Raw genomic sequence first — 22,686 nt, 5'->3', positions numbered from 1 at the left:
TGTTTTTTAACACTAGCTGTATTGCAGATTGCATAGCCTTTAGAAGTCTCTATTGTCTCATCATGTAGGAATGACTCGAACACCCATTTAAAAGTCTCTATTGTCTCATCATGCAGGAACGCACACCTGAAGAGACAACTTTGGGCATGGCTTGTTATCCCAACGAATGGTGCGAAAGGTAAGTTGTGTCGGTTGGTCATGTATGTGGTGTCGAAGCTTATGCACTCCCCATATTCTGCATAATATTTCATGCAACATGAGTCTATCCAGAACAAGTTCCTTACTCTCTTGTCGTCATCTAAATCAAGCTTGTAAAAGAAAGAAGCATCCTCACTTTGTCTCTTTCTGAAATATTCCAGAACCTTTGTCATATCTAAACCTTTAAGTTCTCTAGTTCAGCTTTATCCTATAGTTTCTTATGTCTTTCTTTTTCATGGGTAGAGCTACTAGACCACCTCTCAGGTATGAAAGAATACTGACCATCTGCTGGTCAGGATATTGTTATCGTTGAGAGTCCTAATAAGTCCTTTTGTCCATGTTGGTCATGTACTTATGACCAGAGAATAGGTTATCCCTGTCTCCAGGTCTTAGGTCATGATTATGATCCAAATCAAGAGTTTTAACCTTCCATTTAGGTCCTTCTTCTTTGACCATCATAACACACGGACAACCTGATTTAGTGTTGCACGCTTGTCTTCCTTTTCCTTACTGGTTTCTTTCCAACATCCTTGTCTACGTCTGCTTCTTCTTGCTCTAAAGATTTTGGTCCCTTCTCTTTTCCTGTGACGAGTGCATCTCATTTCCATTTTGACTACCTCATTATTTCTCTTCTTACTTGTTGTTCTTGTTGTATGTGTTATGGCAACTTTGAATCCAGCAAGGAACGCATAGAAGTTGAAGAAGTGTTGAGCAGCATCCCTATTGTCAAATTGCATGTCTATCTGTGGGGTGTAGATGCTGTCAATTGGTGCATTGTTGCCTTCAGATGCAGCAAGTTGTTTCAGTTCTGATGAATTCTTCAATCTCTTGTTCTGTAAGTTCCTGGCTGCCATTTACTAGGTCATTATCATCTAGTTATAGCTGATGTAACATCTGTACTTGTTGATTCTGCTTGTATGATGGTCAAGTCATTTTCTGACATTGTCGGTTGATCATCCTGATGTTCTTGCTAGTTCCTGTTAATATATTAGGAGCAGTCTTAGTTTCTGAGTAATGGCATTTGTAATACAAATAATTGTTTATTTCACTGTACACTGAAATAGCTGGCCACATGATTTTTTTCTATGTACCTCATCAATCTCCATGTTATTGAATACATCAGTTTGCCAATGATGGTGTTCATTTTCAGATATATCATCATCAGCAATGCTTGCCATTTGTCCATCATTGTCATCAGCGAAATCCTATTTTTTGCAAAGATAAGTCCATTTTTTATGGCAGTAGTACATATTTTGTAATTTGCTTATAAATGTAATCAAATTGTTTAGTTGTCTGTATGTACCTGATATGGCATTCTTGACTCTGATATTGACCAATCAGTTTGGGGTCCAGAGGTTGCATCTAGGGCATTCATGTCATTTCCAATTATCATCTGTGTCAATGATCCTTGCATCCCTTCATGTAGCTGCAGAGTTTATAAGGAAGATTTGAAAATTACACTCCTATTATGCTAAATTAACATCGAATGCACGGTTGTAATTTGCACATGTTGGCACTGTATTTTGCACATGGTTGTAACTTGAAGTATAATTTTTTACCTGTGTATTCCTGTCAGTCTGATCATCTTCTTCCTGTGAGTTCAAGATTTGTTCGAACATAAGTTCAGTGTAGCCTCCCTGCATTGAAATAAAATTTAGTTCAAATAACAACCTTTTTATATTGATTTTCCTAGGAGTAAGCAATGACTTTGCTCACCTTTTTGTATCTGTAGGTATTGAAAAGGTCAGTGGAACAAGTTGTGCCTCCAAATACTTGATAAGGAGCTGACTGCACTGCCTTCATTGCTTCTGTACCATGTGAGTTCATTGATGTTGGATAATCATCAACTCTGCTTGTTGTCATATACATACTATTCTGCTTCATAAAAAAAGCGAGCACCTGAGTACTTATTTTGCTTTTTATCAGATCTTCTTAATTTTTCATTGCATTTATGTAATGTGTTTTTTTTACCTCAAGTAATTGATCAAACTGATATTGTGGCTCTGACATTTGCTCCTGTCTTGTACCTCTTCCTTGGTTCTTATTCTGTTAAAACATCAAAAATTGTGTAAGATGTAATCTGCTGCTCATACAATCGTCTAAATTTCAAGTAAGTCCATGGGATGGTCTATTATCTCATCTCCTATTTGAACATGAAATTAAAAACATTATAATCTTCTGTGCATGATAGCCAGACTAGTCCAGCATGAAGAAAAATTATACCTTCAGAACTAGCACTCTTGTCATGGTTGTGTCTTTGTGGTTGTGTTGCAGTGTGCATGTTAACTCTAGCTTGCTGATAGTTTTTCATTTTTAGTTTCTGCTGCTCTGACATTTGTGTAAGATGTTAATCCCTGTCTGGCTACTTATTTGCACATACTGGAACAAGTTGTGTCAGGTCTATTAACTCTAGCTTGTTTTGTTTTGCAGTTCTAGGAGCTGTTTTCAGAGATGAGGGGCCAGGAGCTGTTGTTGCAGTATCTACAGATGATGGACTAGGAGCTGTTGTTGTGGTCTCTACAGATGATGTGCCAGTAGCTGTCGTTGCAGTCTCTACAGATGATGACCTAGGAAATGGTGTTCTGGTCTACTTGCTACTTAGTTTGAAGCTGTCTTGTGCTCTTCTGCATACTGAATCAGGTAGGTGTAAGAGAAAAAAATGTAGTTTGAAGATGTCATTGTAATTGATCTCTGATAGATTTGTGAACATAGGATTTAGAAATGCATATTGTCCAGCCTGCATCTATTTGAACATATATACTTATTGACATATGTCTACTTGCAATGGGTAAATGATTATTTGAAGTAACTAGTACCTGGTTAGTCTGGTACATTAATTGTAAGGTTTCTTGCCACTTCTTGATCCCATCTGGTGTTGTCAGATCAAAGTTTGGTTCTGAGTTCCCATCCATAGTGTCAATTATTACCTGAAAATATAGCAGATGCATAAGATATATGTGTGGTGTGCCTGCAAAAGTCCTTATAGAGATTGGCCAAGGAAATTTTGATTTATGTGTGTGTGTGTGATTGAGCTATCTAAATGATGCTCTTATCTCACGTGATCTATGTTGGATCCTCCGGCACTAATTTACTACTTGTTTCTAGAAATTCTTCCTCCACCAGTTATTTAGTAGAGATACCTAGAGGAGATTGTGCTAAAAGGAAATCTAATCAGCATTCTACTCTTTGTCTCTTGATTTGCAAACTAATGAGGTAAAATTCCTTGTACAGATTGTTTGAGACCATCAAATCTTGATGAGGACATATTGCAGGTATCTAACACATGCAATCCTTAGATGTGGGGTGTACTAACCTTGGAGGATGTTGAGGTGAGTCCTGCCTCCTTGGATCTGGTGATTTTCCCCCTTTTCCCCTGCTCTGCGTGAGCAGAGCAGAGCTCTTTCCTCACGAACAGATCCGTCGATCTGTTGTGTGTGGGTTTTCCTTCTTTCTCAAGTAGGTGCTTTATTTCATAGGAATTTTGTTGTTGGGCTGATGGGCCTGGGACTTGATAACATGGGCCTTTTGTCGTCATGTTTCTGGGCTCACTTGCACAATTACAACTACAACAGATCTCTCTGTGGGCCTTGTTTGTTCTCCTCACACAGATTACAACTCCAACAGAAGACAATTACAACAGATTTCAGATACAACAGAATTCGTGTGCTACTTCCTCCTAAAACACACGGTTTTTCTCCCTGGATGGATTTCGTGTGCTACTTTAGGAAAAAACACATGGTTTTTTCTTTCTCTGCTGGGACTCTTGTGTTGCCTAGGCTGTCCAAAATCGTGTGTTAGGTTCCAAAAAAACACACGGTTTTTTGGGTTTCTGGAATTCATATGTTTTGTTGGCACAAAACACCCGTGTGTTGGTTTCCTTCGAAACACACGAGTTTCAACTAGACAGGTTCTCTCATTAACGAGGCATGACACAATCGGACTTGTAACGTGGAACGATGATCATCCTGCATTCATGGGTGTCAAGGGCAAGGCAAGAGAAAAAATTAGGAAGGCTGCCCACAAAGAAGCAAGGTCAGAAGTTGTACATATTGGAAAGGCAATGCTAGGCTATCAGAAATTCCAGTACACATACGCCCCCTACTATTTTGGGTATGATCAACCATTATCATTTTTGAAGTTATTTGGTTTACGTTGGCTCACCGACACTGGTGTCATTTTTCATACAATTTGGTTTATGTTGACACCATTATCTTTTTTGTACTAATGCAGCAATCACTTCATCTTAGCAAGCATCAATGTGAAACTTGGCACAATTTTGATCTGTGACTCGATGAGAAAAGATAAAAAGACATTCAAAAATTTCATCAGTGTTACAGATGTAAGTAATCGTAGCGAGACTAATTGTTGCTTCCAATTGTTGTCATAGAGAAACTGATTCTTTCGTTCACCACTACCACTAAAATAGTGCCTACGGATATTACATTAAAAAGGTAGAGTTCATAACCCGTAGAAGCCGTAGAAGATGTTCATTTCTCTACATTCATGGGTATGACCATTTTCTAACCCAAATAGCGAGCATATTGATTATATAGAACAATGTGTTTCACTGTATTGTTTTTTTTCATGTCACCGACCTGCAATGCGCAAGGCAACCTCCTGGAAGCGTGCATTGTGGCTACTTTGTATGTCAATAGCTTAGAACCAACTGGTGTTACTACACACTAACCCTGAAGAAGTAAGCCGATCTGTCGAATCGTATCATATGCATATGTTCATTAATATGAATCTAGATAATTTTACCTCTTTCTGTTTCATGCAGCATCCTACATTTTTGGCTTCCACTGTAATTGACCAAAGGACATTCAAGAAGTTCAAGATGATTTCTAGAAAGGTCTTAATGCTGGAGGTTCTCAGGGTGAAGGGCTTTCTATGATCATGGATCGGAGTATGCCATAGATCCCAAGTTCAAAACTCTTCGCGAAGTAACCAAACATCCACTCATTTCATTTTTGTGATGAAGCACCATGTTAATTAGTAGTTTGTAATGTAAACTAAATTATGCTACAAATACTTTGTTAATCACATGTGTATTAATTAACTAGTTCACTACTATATATGAAGTTAATTTGAATCAATTGCATTCGGCTATGAAATTCGGTGGGAAAACGTGATTTCAAATATGGCGGGGAATTTCAAATTCTAAAAGTTTAAAACTGATTTTCAGGCGTGATTTAGTTTGAGCCGAACTACACTTGTAAATACATTTTCAGTGGCGATTTGATTAAGCCAATAGCCCCTGAAAATGTGTTTTTAGAAGCAGTTGCTTTACCAGAGTCATCGTTGGAAAAAACAAGTTTTAAGGGCGGTTGCAGTACAACAACCGCCACTAAAAATCGGTTTACAGGGGCGGTTGGCTTATAGAAATCGGCCCTGAAAATGTATCAACAAGGGCGATTCTCTTATTGCAAACGCCCCTGATAATACTATTTTCAAGAGCAGCTCTCCTAACATAATCGCCCCTAAAAATTCTTTTCTAGGGATGGTTAAATGCCAGATGCTACAAACTCGCTATCATTAGAATCGATGGCATAGTGAAGGTTTTTTTAACCGTTCCTGGAAACCGATTTTGATGGTCACTAAAAATCATTACTATACTAGTGACATGCCCGACAATTTCTTGTCGGTTGCCTTTCAAAAAAAAAATATATGTGAGACTAGATCTTGTCTGCTTTGTTTATGTGTTGCCGTCAGAAAACGTGGAGCATTTTCACTTCGTTTTATATTATTAAGGTTAAGACTGCATAAGTGCTTATGTTCAGTTGCTTTCCATGTAATTGCAAATGACGGATATATGTTTCTGCTTTGGCCGTTAGCCCTGCTTGATCCGGGCGCGCAAAAAGCATCTACATGTGACGATGCTACATAACTGTGTCAGTAAGTATCCAATACTCATCATTGTATGATCCCTGCTAACTGAACAAGTGAACGTACCGGGTTTTTTCTAGCCTGGCTAGAAAATAAGCCAGGCTAGCTCAAGCCTGTCCTAGCAAGCCAGATTTGTTTGGCTGCACACACTGTCTAAGCCTGGTGTGTTTGGTTGGCTGGTTTGTTTTGGATAGAGTCACTTCTTCTTTGCATAGGTAACTTTAGCCTCTCTGACACAATTCGTCTGAACTTCACCACCTTCTCAGGCAGGCGCTTCCAGTCGCCGCTGCTCCTGCCCGTGCCGGTGCCCGCTCAAGCGTGAGCAGAGCAAGGTCAGAGCACCAAGAACATGAAGGGATCAGCACGTACCATTCGGATCTGCTCGGTGCCAGGATCTGCTCGGTTCAGAACATCTGGTTAAAGAAGGATTCAAGCTAACCACAGTAGAAGTGAAAGCAGTACTCCTCAATAGGAGTGCAAGCGAGAAAATGAAAGTGAGGAATGATGGATCAACAGACAAAAGAAATTGTGCTTCAATTTTAAAGTATAAATCTGAATTGTTTGACTTGTCGCAAAAGCATAATAAATAAAAAATTATGAAAAGGTCAGGTGCCCCTTCCGTTCTTCCTCAGCCCTGGCTTCTTTTCCCGCTACACAAGCAGGCGCTCCGCTCGGGGCTGCGCCGCCTCTGCAAGCCGCCTAGCGCTCGAATTGCAGAGCCTGAGCCCCTCGCCAGTTCCTCCGCTTACCGGCCGCACGCCCTGCCCAGCCCCCCAACAAGATCCTTGGCCTGCTCTGCCTGCTTGCTCGCAGCCGAAGAGCAGACGACGAGGTGGAAGGCGACCGCCATGGTCGATGCGGGACGAGAGCGAACCCTCTGGTGGCTAGAGGCGAACCCGCCATGATCGGGAGCGTGTAGAGGTTAGCGGTGAGGAGCAGCCGAGCGGTGACGGAGGCGAGCTGTGAGGAGCAGCCGTGCGGTGAGGGAACTCCTGGGCGAGCTTAGCCAAGCCTGGCTCCGAAAGAACGATCCTTCTGAGCCAGGCTAAGGGGTGGTGGGTGGCTTCCCAGAGCTTAGCTTTGGGCTCCAAATAAACAACCAAACAGCTATAAGTTGGCTTCGTAAAGGCTGGTTGGGACTTAGGGGTTAGCCACCCAACAAATAGACCCGTATAAATTAAGGCTGTGATAAGAAATTATCATAAATCCAGGTGTTGAAAAGATAATCCTTTTTTTTTTTGGAATTGATTGAATTTCATGCAGCCGGACATAGTCTTATTGGGGAATAGGGATACTAGTGACTTGTGAGATTATATTCTGAAGTGCTTTAGTGCAGATTTGTTGACGAGGCCCTTGCCCATATAATGGTTAACTAGCGTGGGTGCCCTTGCTTCGCGTGGGAAGGAGGGCGGGAGAAAAAGGGAAAGAAAAGATGAAACGGGTGTGCACTGTTTCATAAAGGGCGCATACTGTTTTGTATCGGGTTTGTACTATTCCGTATCGGGCTGGTACGGTTCGTTATCGGTTTGGTACTGTTACTTATTGGGTTGAGCACTGTTTATCGCGGATCCGGTACTGCTGTGGGGGCGCGCGGATAAACAGTAACCGCAGACAAATTTAAAGTTGTTATATAGATAGAGATGAACTCCTCCGCCGTGGTGCTCCTGTAGCGTGGAGTGACGGAGGCTTCGTCCCCAGGGTGTCCGTAGCGATAGGTCCGTACACCCTCGTCGACGCCGCCGCGCCACGCGGCCTGATCAAGCATGCCACGGAGACTCGCGGCGGCACCCCGGCGTCCACAGCCACCACCCGGTGCTCCACGCTCTTGAATTTGTCGTTGGACATGAGCTGGAGGAAGTCGCCGATGTTGACGACGAAAGCGCCGGGCACGGGAGGCACGCGCACCCAGCGGCCGCCGAGCAGGACCTGCAGGCCGCCGACGCCGTCCTGGAGGAGCACCGTCAGGAAGCTCGGGTCGGAGTGCCTGGTCGTGCCAAGCGTGAGGTCCGGCTCCGGGCATGGCGGGTAGTAGTGGCCGACGACGCTGACCCCGTCCACGCAGCCGGCGTCGTGCTCCAGGTATACCCGGTGGAGGCCCAGGGCCTCGGACAGCAGCTCCAGCAGCGCACTACCCAGCGCCTGGACCTGCTTCGTGTACTCAAAAACTACCTCTCTGCAATTGCATGATTCGAATGATGGATGGATCTACTCGTCCGACTTCCGAGATAGCAGTGCAACGAGTGATTACCTGCACGCCGGCGGGATTTCCTCCGGGGTCGGGCCGGTCGGCGCCATATCCATGTAGAGCGTGTCGCGCCAGGTGGCCGCCGGCGAGTGGAACAGGTCGAAGTTGCTGTGGTACCTGACACGGTTGCCCATGTCCCTCGTGTAGTAGGGACGCTTGACACGTCCGCCGGTTCCTCATGGAACGTCCGCAGGGCCTCCAGCATCCCCGACATGACGGCCGCCGGCACGCCGTGGTTGACCACGCCTGGAAGAAGCCCGACCGTCTCGGCGGCGGTCTTCACTCGACGAAAAATGCATTTCTAGGCGGCCTTTGTTCCCGGCCATCTTTATAAATGCTCGTACTTTTTTGAGGCGACTCTATTTCCAGCGTTTAAAGGCAGCTCTATTTCCATATTAATACTGGTTTGTAGTTCAAACAATCAGTAAAATCTAGCTGCCTGTTTTCACTACCGGAAACCTCAAATTTGCCGAGTGTTTTTATGTTTGCCGAGTGCATTCCCTCGGGCACTCGGCAAACAAATTCTTTGCCGAGTGCTGTGCTAAAAACACTTGGTAAAAAAAAACCCTTGGCAAATGGGGGGTTTGCCTGAGTGTCAAAAAAAACACTCTGCAAAGATTGGGGTTTGCCGAGTATAAAAAAAAACACTCGGCAAAGATGAAAAACAAAAAAAAAAACACGCCCCATAAAAAATCCCCTCTCGTTCCCACCCTCCCCTCCCTCTCGTCCACAGCTCGCTCCACTCCCCGTCCCTTCGCCCCAGCTCGCTCCCTCCCCGGATCACGCCAGCGGCTGGGCCCTCCCCTCTTCCATCGGCGGCCTGCCCCTCCCCTCCCTCTCTTCCCCGGACACGGCCCTCCTCCCTCTCCTTCCCCGGTGCCACCGCCTCTCTTCCCCGGCGGCCGTCCCCTCTCTCTCCCTTCCCCTGCCGACCCCTCTCTCTCCCCGGATTTGGCCGCCGCGCGCCCCTCCCTCTAGATCCTGGCCCCGCCTGCCTCCCTACCACACCCCACCGACCGACGCCCCACCCACGGTCCTCCCCACCGCGCTCCCTACCGCTGCTCCTCCACCTTGCTGCACCACCGCCGCCATGGACGGCGGCTGGAGGCCCTCAGGTGGCCCGGCACAGCGACCCCAAGCGCGGCAGCGCTGGCACAGACGGGCCTTGGTGCGGCAAACCACGGCGTGGCAGCGGCCCGGATCCAGTGGCGCGGTGACCCTGACAAGGTAGGCCCTCCTCCTAGATCTAGGGTCCGGCGAGCTTTTGTCCTTTCTCTCCCAACTCCGATCCAGCGTAGGGAGCACGGCCCAGGGAGGTTGTTGGGGCTGTGGGGAGGTGGCGCGGCTGCATCGGGCATCGCTGGGAGGACGGTGCAACTGCGGGGAGGCGGCATGGGTGGTGGTGGAGGTGGTGGCATGGATGGAGGCGGAGGCATGGGTGGCGGTGGAGGTGGTTGCATGGGTGGTGGTGGCGGAGCAGGAGGTGGCCTTGGTGGCGGTGGCGGAGCAGGAAGAGGAGGCGGGCTTGGTGGTGGCGGTGGTGGTGCTGGCGGAGCAGGAGGTGGCCTTGGTGGTGGTGGCGGCGGCGGAGCAGGAGGTGGTGGCGGCCGGTGGCTGGTGCTTGTTTTTTTTATTTTTTTCAAAAAATGTTTGCCGAGTGTTTTTGGGGCATTCGGCGAAGTCTTTACCGAGTGCCCGACAAAAAAAACACTCGGCAAAACAGCGTTTGCCGTTAAACCGTTTGCCGAGTGTCGTTTGCCGAGTGTAACACTCGGCAAACGGTTTGCCGAGTGTTTTCGGAGGCTTTGCCGAGTACCCCTGGCACTCGGCAAAGCTCCTGTATCCGGTAGTGTTTAGGCCCTATTTAGGTCTCCTAAGGAAAATGAGAATGAGATAGAAAACCGAGTATAAGATCCAAATACTTAGATTCTAGAATGAGATTATATAATCCAACTATCTACCCCAAATCTACTATTTGAATATTTTTACTGTGCAAAGTCAATAATCAGAATAAGATCGAACATGCCTCATTTATTTATCCAGAATCCAGATTCAATATTCATTAGTCTAGAATCTCATTATGAGAATGAGATCCAAACAACCCCTCAATAGTAAACCAACACAAACTTCTACCACTATCGATTCGTGGCCACTGCAATCATCGGATCCTAGACTGTGAGTTCTGCTTATTCACCGTCAGCTCTAGTTGACTTGTTGTGTTAGCGAGTTTACCGGTCATTTACGTAGGATTGGAAGCTGGTCTACCTATGTGCAAATATGTTCCACAGATTTTACTGTACACACGCATGTGTATTGAGTGAAAAAATGGTTACACTCACTACTACATGACTGACATTCACTATCGGCACATCACCGTCGGTTGCTTCTAAACCGCCTATGATAGCCCTTCACTGCCGCTTCATAACATGGAAATCCGAAAATGATTAGCGGTCCTAATGAAACAGATAGCGAAGGTCCTTGTAACTAGCGGTTTAAGCCATGAGCCAGCAGTGACATATCACTACCAGTTTAAGCCACGAACCAGCAATGATACTAAGACTATTACTATCACCTGGTGGCTTCAATTAGTGATATGTTATTGTCAGCTTGTGGCTTGAGCCGGCAGTGATATAGAGCCTATCACAGTCGGCTTGTGGCTTGACTCGGCAGTGGTAGTTGCACAATACAAAACTTTCCTTCCTCCTCCCTCCTCCCTCTCATCTTGAGCACACCCATCCAAGGAGGTGCCTTCCCCACCTCTTCTTCTATTCTTGCTTTAAGGATGGACATGATCTCCCTCTCATCCCTATGAATTGTAGCTTTTCAATTGCTTTGATGGATAGATTGCTTGATTCTTATGCTACCTATTACTCCATTTTAGAGAGCACTTTTCAATTAGATCTTGAGTAAGGCATTCAAATTATGGTGAATCCACATTCCAAAAGGTTGGTTCCTATGAACCCATTTAATTTCTAGCAAATTACATGGTGGCTTTGATAACTGTTAGTATGTGATGCTTTAGTTCTTTCATGGAGTAGAGTTTTTTAATTTTCAATAGGGTTACCAATTCTAATTTTGATGAACACAACCATGTAACACCTAGCAATAATTGTTCTCCCCATTGTTTTTAGCTACTAATTGTTGTTCATGAAGACACCAATTTTTTTCTATAATTGTTCTCCCCATTTTTATGTGGCATGAAGTAGAATAATTATTCTTCAAGAGGGCTACCAATTTTAATTTTGATGAACACATAGATGCGACACCTAGGAACACATTAAATTTTTAGCAAGGATGGTTGTTCTTGACCACTCTAGTTTTTAATTATATAATTAGTCATGCCATTTTTATGTTCCTTGAAGTAGAATATTTGTTCTTCAAGAGTGAAAGGATCAAGATGCCCAAAAGGGGGTGAATTGGGCTAATTCTAAAATTTTTGCAATACTTAAGTCCTACACTTAGCCCATTTCACCCCTTGTGCCTAAAATGTGTTCCTATTGTCTTCCTGCATGAAAGTTTTGCACCCTAGGTTCCAATCCTACTCTAGCATGACAATTCTAGGAATGTAAAGACACGAAATGAATTGATCAAATGTAAATGCTTAAAGTAAAGAGAGGGAAAGGAACATGGCGATGTTTTCCCGAAGTATCAGAGAGTCGCCACTCCCCACTAGTCTTCGTTGGAGCACCCGCGCAAGGGTGTAGCTCCCCCTTGATCCACGCAAGGATCAAGTGCTCTCTACGGGCTGATTCTTTGACACTCCGTCGCGGTGAATCGCCCACAACTGCTCACAACACGACTTGGGTCATCCACAAGCTCCGTCGGATGATCACCAAGCTCCCAATCACCACCAAGCCGTCTAGGTGATGGCGATCACCAAGAGTAACAAGCACAAACTCTCACTTGACCAAGACAAGCCTAATGAGTAAGGTGGATGCACACTTGCTACTCCCTATGCACTAATGCGGTCCTTAACCTTGGATTATAAAATCTCAATCACTCCACTAGGCTGTTGCTCTCTCTTGCACTCCAAAGGTGTTTCTTAGCTGAACAAATGAGCAAGAGACCTCTCATGGACGAGTGGAGTAAGTATTTATACCCTCTCATTCAAAACATAATGTTTGGAGGCTGAGTCATCACTCTACGGGCTGACCGGACGCTCTGGTCAGGGTGATCGGGCGCTCCGGTCAGTTGTGCCCGCCACTGTGTTAGAGAGAGCCATTAAGCTCTGACTAGACTCTGACCAACGTCCAGTCTGCACCCACCGGACGCGTCCGGTCAAGAAAAAGCCTCTCCAGAACCTCTCTGGAGTCAACCGGATGCAGGCACCCCAGCGTCCGGTGCTCCTCCACTAAACGTCTGGTCAGTACCAGACTACTGCAGTTGATCAAATGAACTGACCAGACTCACCCTCCAGCATCCGGTCACAACTAGACCAGCGTTTGGTCAGTCATTTGACCCTCCATTTACTTCCAACTCGAAATCCTATGTGAATGAAGTTGACTCCAATTGATCTTAGGGCTATTCCTGAGCTACCTAGTGCTAGGTTTGATAAGTGTCCACTACACCTAACCCACTAGACTCACCTAGGTCAAGCTACTAGTCCATACCCCCCTTAATAGTACGGCCAAAGGAAAAACAAAGTCCTAAACTACTCTAAGTGTCACTTCAACTCCAAATAACACTTAGAACTAGTCCGTCCTTAACCTTGTCGTCCATCCTTTAAAAACCAAAACAAATTCCATCGACGGGTGCATGAAAACCATAATTGCCCAATCAATTGTCATTACCATGACCTAATTTAAATTGCCTCTGCAAAACATACGTTAGTCATAGTAATCTCGTGTCATCATTAATCACCGAAACCCAACTAGGGGCCTAGATGCTTTCAATCTCCCACTTTTTAGTGATTCATGACAACACAACCTCGAGTATGTAAAAGAGATGAGTGAGGTTTTCAACATGCTTGGTTCATATAAGCTTTTGACAATAAGAACAAAGGGGTTAGACATGCTTATATGACCCAAGCCAACATGGTGTACTAAAAAAGATATGAATTAAGTATGAGTACATGAAGTAAAGCTCATTTGAATCGGAGTAAAACACGGAAGCAAAGTAAATGAGCATAACCAAATGACATGACATATATATATATATCAATGTAGAGAGCACACATGTCACATAAGTCTCACCATCACATGTATATAATACAATGCATGAAAGTAAACGTAATGCACGAAGTATCACACACAAAAGACCAAAAGAATCGAATCGAGACCATCTCACATGATCCCCCTAGATCTAACATACTCGCTCCGTCTCCCCCTTTAGCGTCAAGCACCAAAACCTAAGGTCGGGCGCTGAGGTGTGGTGAGAGATCTAGAAATGAGCTGCATCATCCTCTGACCCTAAACTCTGAGCGGTCTGACCCTCTATAGCTGAAAGTAAAGGTGAAGCAATCAGGGTCTGCTCAGTAAATAGCATAGCCTGTGACTCTGAGGTGTCACTATAGGAAGTGGAGCCACATCTACCTCTATCGCTGTCGCTGAAGCCTCAAGTGTAGGAGTGACTGTCTGAGGTGGCTCAGATGATGCAATAGATGATGGAATCATCTTGGTAGTCCCGGTAATAGGAGCAGTTGTGGTAGGGATAGGAACTCAGAACACTAGAGGTGTAGGCTGCCCTGTAAGCTCACTAAAAGTAGCGCTGACACTCCTAAAGACTAGGGTGTTCGTCACTAATGCTGAAGAAGTTTGAGTCAGAGTGAAGCCCGTAACAATACGAGTAAAGTGCGGACCCTACGCAGTCACTAGTGAAGTAAACCACTGGGACACCTACTCTGTAGGTGAAGCAAACTGAGTAGCTAGTTGTCCCTAACTCTGAAGCCCACTAGGCTATACAACTGGAGTCACTAGAGTGGTGGTGATAGGCTGGCCTATCTGAAGTGTAGACTGCTGAGGAGCAACCCCAATAGCAGTGAATACATGTTGCATGAAGCCAAGTAACTGCTGCTGAATCATAAGCTGTTGTTGCTGCTTGGCCTACTGCTGCCACTGAAACTCATCTTGTCATGCCTGAACCTGACCAAGTGCAGCTGCGGTCTCCTATGCCTGGCGTGTTTGGTCCTGTCTCATCTGGTCAAGTATAGCTAGAAGTGTTGGGTCAGTCTACGGTGGCTGTGGTGAAGCTAAGCTGGAGCCACTAGCCTCTCTGTCATGCGATCGAGGAGCCATCTATGGAATCGGTTGATAGTCATCATCTGAGCTATCACTTGGGTCGCTCTTGACCTCATCCTCCTGCTATGCATCAAGCTGCTCCTCCTCTGTCACTGCAATGCCCGTAATGATCTCATCCTGCTAAGCTGCTGTCTCTGGTACCTCTGGGCGATGACTCGGCTGGCGAGGTGTCCTCGCACTACTATGAGTAGCATCTGGCTCATGTCATATTGTGGAAACTCAGTGGTAGCACCTGTCGACTCTGCCATTGTCTCTGGAGACTTGTGTGTAACTGTCTTGCGGAGTAGAAAAGTGATCCAATGAGCATAAGGCAGCTGACGGTGACCTCTGAATCCCATTGCTAGTGTGTCCTCTATCTCTGAAAGCATCACATCCCAAATATTAAAGACAGTCTAAGACACCAGATAGTGCACTAGCCACAGCTAAATTCGAGTCAGGCCCTCGTGGTAGCCCATCCTTAGAAGCAGAGTCATCCTCATAATAGCATCAAGGAGCTGAGCTGTAGGTGTAAGGTCACGTGGTGTCCTACTCGACCCCTCGCCAAATGGCTCTGTGAAGCATGGTCTGACAAGATCTGTAGGTGGCACAAGTCCACCGTGAGGGCATCTCAGAGGCTCTGTCTGTCCATAGCATACCTCGTGAAGCCAAATAGGTGACTCTAGAATCCTCAGTATCTCTCTAACCCTCGAACTCTAGAGCCTGTAGTCACGGCCTCTAAAAGCAAAGTGAATAAACCTATGCCTCGGGTGAATCCCTAGAGAGGAGTAGAACTCATGAACCCATGATGGAACATAGCGACTAGTCCATCCAAGAAGATTTGTTAAGCCTGTTAGATAAGAAAGGTGAGGATGGATCTACTCGCCTGCAGCTGCAACAAGAGACTCTATGGAGCAGACTCGCTAAGATCTGGAAGCAACACCGCTGTTTAGATATGCACTATAGAAGTCCTCCTACAACATAGTGTAGAAGTGCTCTGAGGCACGCTCATCCCACCTCAGCGAAAACCAATCCTCAAACTATATAAACCATAGCTGCTACACTTGTCTGGCTATGGCTGCCCTCAGGTCAAGGTGAACCACTGAAGGTGGACCCTATGGTCTGGGAGGTGGACGAGAGCCCCACCTCTGTGTCTGAGGCCTTAGTGACACCTGAGTGCGTGTGCAACTGCAGCATCGAAGCTATGGCTGTGCTGCCTCCTCAACCTACTCTCCTTGCTAGGTGTCCTCTATCTACTCTACCGGTTGTGTCTGCTGCTCAGTAACCCCCTAAGTCTGACTCTCGTCTAGATGAGAGACCTCTGGAGCATCCTCTAAACAGACACGCCGTCCTCCAAGCATGATAGTCCTAGGTGGTATCCCAAAACTAGTCTCAATCCTCTCAACGGCGGCCCTCTGAGCTGGTGACAACTGATCACCTAAGCGAATGCCACCCCTAGATCCACCTCGCTCTGCACGCTCTGTAGTGGCTTCCACTGCTGCTGCTCTCTCTGTCTCAACATCATCTCTCTTGCGCTTCTTCTTTGTAGTCATTTTCATCTTTCCTTTTTGCTGAGCAGTCAGGTGAGGCGGAGGCCTTGGATCCTCATCACTGAGACCACCCCGATATTCTTGCAACATGCCATCTCTGAAGCTGACAAGAACCACTGACACTCAAGAGGCTTGGCCTCAATCCATAACATGGGCTTGGCCCCGAGTAAAACTGCCACTGTCAAATCAACCATAAGAGCACCGACTCGATGCACAATGGAATAGATAGGAAATATAAATAAACACTATACTCATCTAGAGGTGAGAAACCCTAAGAAGCAAGCAGTAGATGAGAAATTGAAATCGATAGCTTGCTAACTGATGAAATCTGATGATCTGGCGATCGACAAGCAAAGGAGAGGATCATGGGGCACCACTTGAGATCAGCAAGGTTACACCTAGGGCTAGGGTTGCTGGCGCCTGGATAGAAATCTCGATGACGCAGAGTAGACCGGCGATGGAGCACCTCATGGTGATGCTCGTGAAGAAGTCAACGATGGCCACGGCGGCGTAGGCATGATGACGAGGGTAGGGCGGTGCGGACACTATGGCACGGGCATGGTGCGATGGTGCGGCAGCGCTGAAAGGTCCTAATATGGCTAGAGGGGGGGGGTGAATAGCCTATTTAAAAATCTACAAATCAACTAGAGCAATTTGATTAGTATGACAAATAGCAAAATGCAAACTTGCTCTAGCTCTATAAGGGTTGCAAGCCACCTATCCAACAATTCTAGTTGTAATGATTACTAGGCACACAACTTACAAAGTTACTACTCACTAAGAGCTCTCAATCTTCCTACTCTAAAGAGCTCCACTAGATGAACTTAATAAAACAAAGCAAGCTCTCAATTCTAATTACACTAAAGTGCTTGCCACAACTAGCTTACAAGAATGTAAATGAGTGAGTAGGGTGATTATACCGCCGTGTAGAGGAGTGAACCAATCACAAGATGAAGATTAAGCCAATCACCGGGAGAATACAAATGACAAGAGACAACCGATTTTCTCCCGAGGTTCACGTGCTTGCCAACACGCTACGTCTCCGTTGTGTCGACCAACACTTGGTGGTTTGGCGGCTAAGAGGTGTTTCACAAACCTCGTCCACACGATTGGACACCGCAAGAACCTACTCACAAGTGAGGTAACTCAATGACACGAGCAATTTACTAGAGTTACCTTTCGGCACTCCACCGGGGAAGGTACAACTCCCCTCACAATCACCGAAGGTGGCCACGAACAATCACCAACTTATGCCGATCCTCCACCGCTGCACCAAGCCATCTAGGTGGTGGCAACCACCAAGAGTAACAAGCGAAATCCACAGCGCAACACGAATATGAAGTGCCTCTAGATGCAATCACTCAAGCAATGCACTTGGATTCTCTCCCAATCTCACAAAGATGATGAATCAATGATGGAGATGAGTGGGAGGGCTTTGGCTAAGCTCACAAGGTTGCTATGTCAATGAAAATGTGCAAGAGAGTAAGCTAGAGCCGGCCATGGGGCTTAAATAGAAGCCCCCACAAAATAGAGCCATTGTACCCCTTCACTGGGTACTGATCAGGGTGACCGGACGTTCTGGTCCAACTGACCGGACACATGGCTCAGCGTCCGGTCGCCCGATGGTGGCCACGTGTCATCCTGCGTTCAACAGGAGCCGTCTGATCTCAACGGTCATGACATGACCAGACGCTCTGCCATAAGTGACCGGACGCCGAACACCCAGAGTCTGGTCATTTATAGTAAGGTTCCAAAACCAGTTTTCTTCGACCGGATGTGTCCAGTGGTACTTGACCGGACACAGCCAGCGTCCGGTCAGTCACCCTGATTATTGTGCAGCTACGTCAGCTCTGACCGGACGCTACCTTCCAGCGTCCGATCAGTCAGAGGCCCAGCGTCCGGTCACATGACTGATGCCAGGGTATCACTGCCATGCCTGACCAGAAGTGCCGGCCCCTGTCAGTGCGGGACCCACGGGATACCTCGTAAGGAAGGAAGAAGACCTAGTCTAACTAGGACTCTTCCCCTGTAATCTTTGTAGCAGTATTACTCTGTAATCCTACTAGGAATTCTCATTATAAACCGACTAGGACTCTGACCTCCTGACTATATAAAGGAGGGCAGGGCTCCTTAGATAGCGAGTTCAACAGAACAATTGTACGACACAACACTTCATAATCAATCCAACGTAAAGGCTAACACCGACTGGACATAAGGTTATTACTCGATCTACGATCGAGGGCCTGAACTAGGATAAATCGACTGTCTCTTGCGTTAACCATCAAGTTCTGCATACGCCAAAACCCGAACATACTACCCCGGATACCCCCATGGCAGGCTATCGGTGGTCAAACATCGACAGCTGGCGCGCCAGGCAGGGGCTTTCAGCGACTTTTTGCATCCGAGAGCTTGATGGACCTCGACAACATGATCTTCTCAAAGGGATCGACCTTCATCTTTGGTTCATGGATCTACAAGGCAGGCGACGATGGCAAGCTCCAAGGCCGTCTCCTTGAAGATTTAGATCATTATCAGGACCATCCTATTTCGACGATAATGACAGATCAGCTTACCGGAAGATTCGCACAGCTCAATCCGACTCAGTTCTCGCAAATTCACGTGTCCGATTCAAACTCAAATTCCGCTTCTGAAACGAAGTCTTATCTTAGTTCTTTCGGAAAACCAAGTTCTTTTCTGACAAAGCTCCGGGACATGACATCAACCTGTCAAGAATACTACTCGGAGTACACCTAGAATACTTCAAAGAAGTTGGGTCTTTTTCCGTTCGGACTTCACAACATGGCAACATCCTATCAGACATGGCACGAAGGATCCACTTATCCCATGCTTAGAATGCCACTGAAGGGAGCCCAAGAAGGTCTCATTTTAACCATAACATCTCAAGATTGCATCATTCACTGGCCAGATACCGTTCTTGAGGATGACGACGCCCAACTAGTCAATGATACGACAACAACAATTCTACCCTACCACGAAGGAGATTTCATCTATGACTTCGAGACCTCTACCGAAGTCATCAACAGCCCTGCCAGTATGGAAATCAACGACGGTGACAGAACAACTCACGCTAGAGAAGTACTCATGATTCGCCGTCCTCGATCACCATTGATCCCCCAGAAGCACCTGACATAAGGTCTTCAGATGAATCTGAGTCCAATATATCACCATTTATCCAGGGATACGATGGTGAGATTGAGAACCAGAGGGAGAAAGAAAGAACAAATTGAAACAAGGACGACAACGCCGTGCGAAACAGCAGAAAGGCACTTGGATCAAATATGAATCAGACCTAGCCGAGTACAATAGAAGAAAATCAGAACATGAAATCGAAGAAGGACGAGCAGCGAGTACTCCCTACGATAAGATTCGGGAAGCACTAGAAGAACTCAGGGCGACCTCACATCCCAATGAGAAACAAGAACAGCTTCGAGATTTCCTTCGATCAACAATCTTTAAAATGAACGATGGAAAGGCAACATCTCATGAACAGGAAGATCAAAATCAAAGGAAGTCTGCTTTCGAAAGACTAGGACCAAGTGGAAGTCACAACGGAGGAAGCCAAAGAAATCACAGTCAAAATAACTGAGTCGAGCAACCAAGAAAGGACAAAAGCAGAGCACCTACTCAGACAGCCACACAAAACTACTCTTACCAAGATGACAGTTGGCAAGAAGGGGGCGCAGAATCAGAATATACAGAAGCCAGAACACACGATAGATTTCCCTGTTTTGCAAAAGACTCGCTTCGATTTGACTACCTCACAAGTTCAAACCATCCAACCACTCCAAATACGACGGCAAGACTGAACCAAATCAATGGCTCAGGATTTACTCACAATCGATTGAATTAGCCGGAGGAGACGATGACATCAAAACCTTGTTCTTCCCCATGGCCCTAGAAACCATGCCGCTTCAATGGTTTGACAAATTAAATCCCGGATCAATCAGAAATTGGGAAGACTTACAAAGAGCTTTCTGTGAAAATTTTGTGGGAATTATTACACATCCAATCACCTACGCAGAATTAAAAGGACTCAAGCAGAAAGGAGGTGAAAGTCTCACAAATTACTATCGACGATTTGGCGAACTACGAGCTCAAGTACATGACATCACACAACGAGAAGTAATCAAAGCTTTCTCTCACGGAATCGTAGCTAGGTGGCAATTCCAAGACTTCTACAAAGAAAACCCAAGAAATAACAAAGAATTTAGAAGAACAGTAGAAAAGATGATTACTACAGAAGAAAAAACGAAAGAAAGATTCCCGGAAAGGAACAATAGAGACAACCCAGACAGGCAAAATCCTCGAAACAACAGACATCAGGAGAGAAAGCGAGGTCTAGACAACACGGTAGCAATGGCTGACAAATCAAAGAAATTTACCAAGCCCAGAAGATATGACGACATTGAGAACATGCGTTGCCCTTTGCACCCCAACGGGAGGCACACCATCGGAAATTGCTACACCTTCAACGAAAGGTACACTAGAAAAGATAGCAAGGGAAACAATAAAGAAGACAATCAGAAAAAAGGAGACAACCATGATGACAAGGGATTCCAAAAATCCAGAGGGACAGTAGCAGTAATCTTTGCCGGGATCCCAGACTCTAGAAGCAAACATCAAGAAAAGCTAGCGCTACGAACAATTATGGCCACAAAATCCGCTACACCAAGATATCTCAACTAGTCAGAGTACCCAATCCAATTCTCAAGAGAAGACCAGTGGACTAGCATAGGAAACGTAGGCCATTACCCATTGGTTCTAGATCCAACCATTGCCGGCATGACTGTCATGAAAGTACTAGTTGACGGAGGAGCAGGACTCAACATCATCTTTTCAGAAACTCTAAGGAAGATGGGACTACAACTCGCCGGGATGATCACACCAACAAGCACACCTTTTTATGGCATAGTACCCAGCAAGGCAGCAATGCCACTTGGACAAATCACTCTACCGGTTACCTTTGGGACTCCCTCGAACTACCGCACAGAGTTCATCAAATTTGAAGTCGTAGATTTCGATTCCTCATATCATGCAATTCTTGGGCGCCTAGCACTAGCAAAATTCATGGCGATACCGCATTATCCATACATGTTGCTTAAGATGCCAGGGCCTAACGGAGTTCTTTCTCTTCGGAGTGATTTAAAGCGCGCATTTGACTGCGATGTACAAGCGATCCAAATTGCAGCAAAAGCACAGGCAAACGATGGAAGAAAAGAAATAGCCACTATCGCCGCAGAAACAAGCCAAGAAGAACTAGAGATACCGGCTAAGAGACCAAGCATCCTAGCACCACCAAAAGAAGCCAAAGTGAAGCAAATCGACCTAGGCACCGGTGATCCCACAAAAACAGCAACCATCAGTGCCCACCTATCGGCAAAATAGGAACTCGCGCTCACCAACTTTCTTCGGGACAACAAGGATATCTTCGCTTGGAAGCCGGCCGACATGCCAGGGGTCCCAAGAGAGTTGGCTGAGCACGGAATTGATATCAATGAAGGCTCTAAGCCTATGAAGCAGCGACTACGATGATTCTCTCCCGACAAGAAGGCAACGATTAAAAAGGAAATTACAAAACTAATGGCAACTGGATTCATCAGGGAAATTCTACATCCGGATTGGCTAGCAAATCTAGTTCTGGTATAGAAAAAGAACACAGACAAGTGGCGCATGTGTGTTGACTACACAGATCTCAACAAACACTGCCCAAAAGATCCGTTCGGGCTACCACGCATTGATCAGATAGTTGATTCAACAGCAGGATCTGCCCTATTATCTTTTCTTGATTGCTATTCCGGGTATCACTAGATCGCATTAAAAGAATAGGACCAGAGCAAGACATTTTTCATCACTCCGTTCGGCGCCTACTGCTATAGGACCATGTCGTTTGGACTTAAGAATGCTGGAGCCACTTACCAAAGAGCCATCCAAACATGCCTCGGTGATCAGATTGGCGAAAATGTAGAAGCATATATGGATGATGTGGTTGTAAAAACAAAGAACCCGGATACACTGATTGAAGACTTAAAACAAACCTTCGAGAACCTGAAGAGGTGGAGGTGGAAATTGAACCCAAACAAGTGCGTATTCGGAGTTCCCTCAGGACAACTACTCGGATTCTTGGTCAGTCATCGCGGAATCGAAGCAAGCACCAAGCAAATTTGAGCAATAACAGAGATGGGCCCTCCTTGAAACATCAAAGAAGTACAAAAACTAACAGGCTGCATGGCGGCACTCAATCGTTTCATATCAAGACTCGGCGATAAAGGGTTGCCTTTCTTTAAACTACTAAAGAAGACAGACAAGTTTGAGTGGACGGAAGAAGCCAATGAAGCTTTCAAGAAACTTAAGGCATACCTCACCTCCTCACCAGTACTCACACCTCCAAAGAAAGACGAAGACATGATGCTATACATTGCAGCAACTACTACTATAATCAGCACGACAGTAGTAGTGGAAAGAGAAGAAGAAGGGCGCGTGTATAAAGTACAATACCCAGTATACTACATCAGCGAAGTTCTATCAGAATCAAAAATCCGGTATCCGCATGTGCAAAAACTACTCTACGCCCTAC

At 45.8% G+C, this 22,686-nt stretch overlaps 1 pseudogene; it reads right to left on the bottom strand.

The window, feature by feature from the left end:
* Window positions 1-7,394: 7,394 nt before the first annotated feature.
* LOC136484921 (1-aminocyclopropane-1-carboxylate oxidase homolog 1-like) lies at window positions 7,395-8,609 on the bottom strand (annotated as a pseudogene).
* Window positions 8,610-22,686: the final 14,077 nt, after the last annotated feature.

Source organism: Miscanthus floridulus, chromosome 10, assembly GCF_019320115.1.
Source record: "Miscanthus floridulus cultivar M001 chromosome 10, ASM1932011v1, whole genome shotgun sequence".
In the NCBI taxonomy this organism is placed as follows: domain Eukaryota; kingdom Viridiplantae; phylum Streptophyta; class Magnoliopsida; order Poales; family Poaceae; genus Miscanthus; species Miscanthus floridulus.
This window is presented reverse-complemented; position numbering and strand designations above follow the sequence as displayed.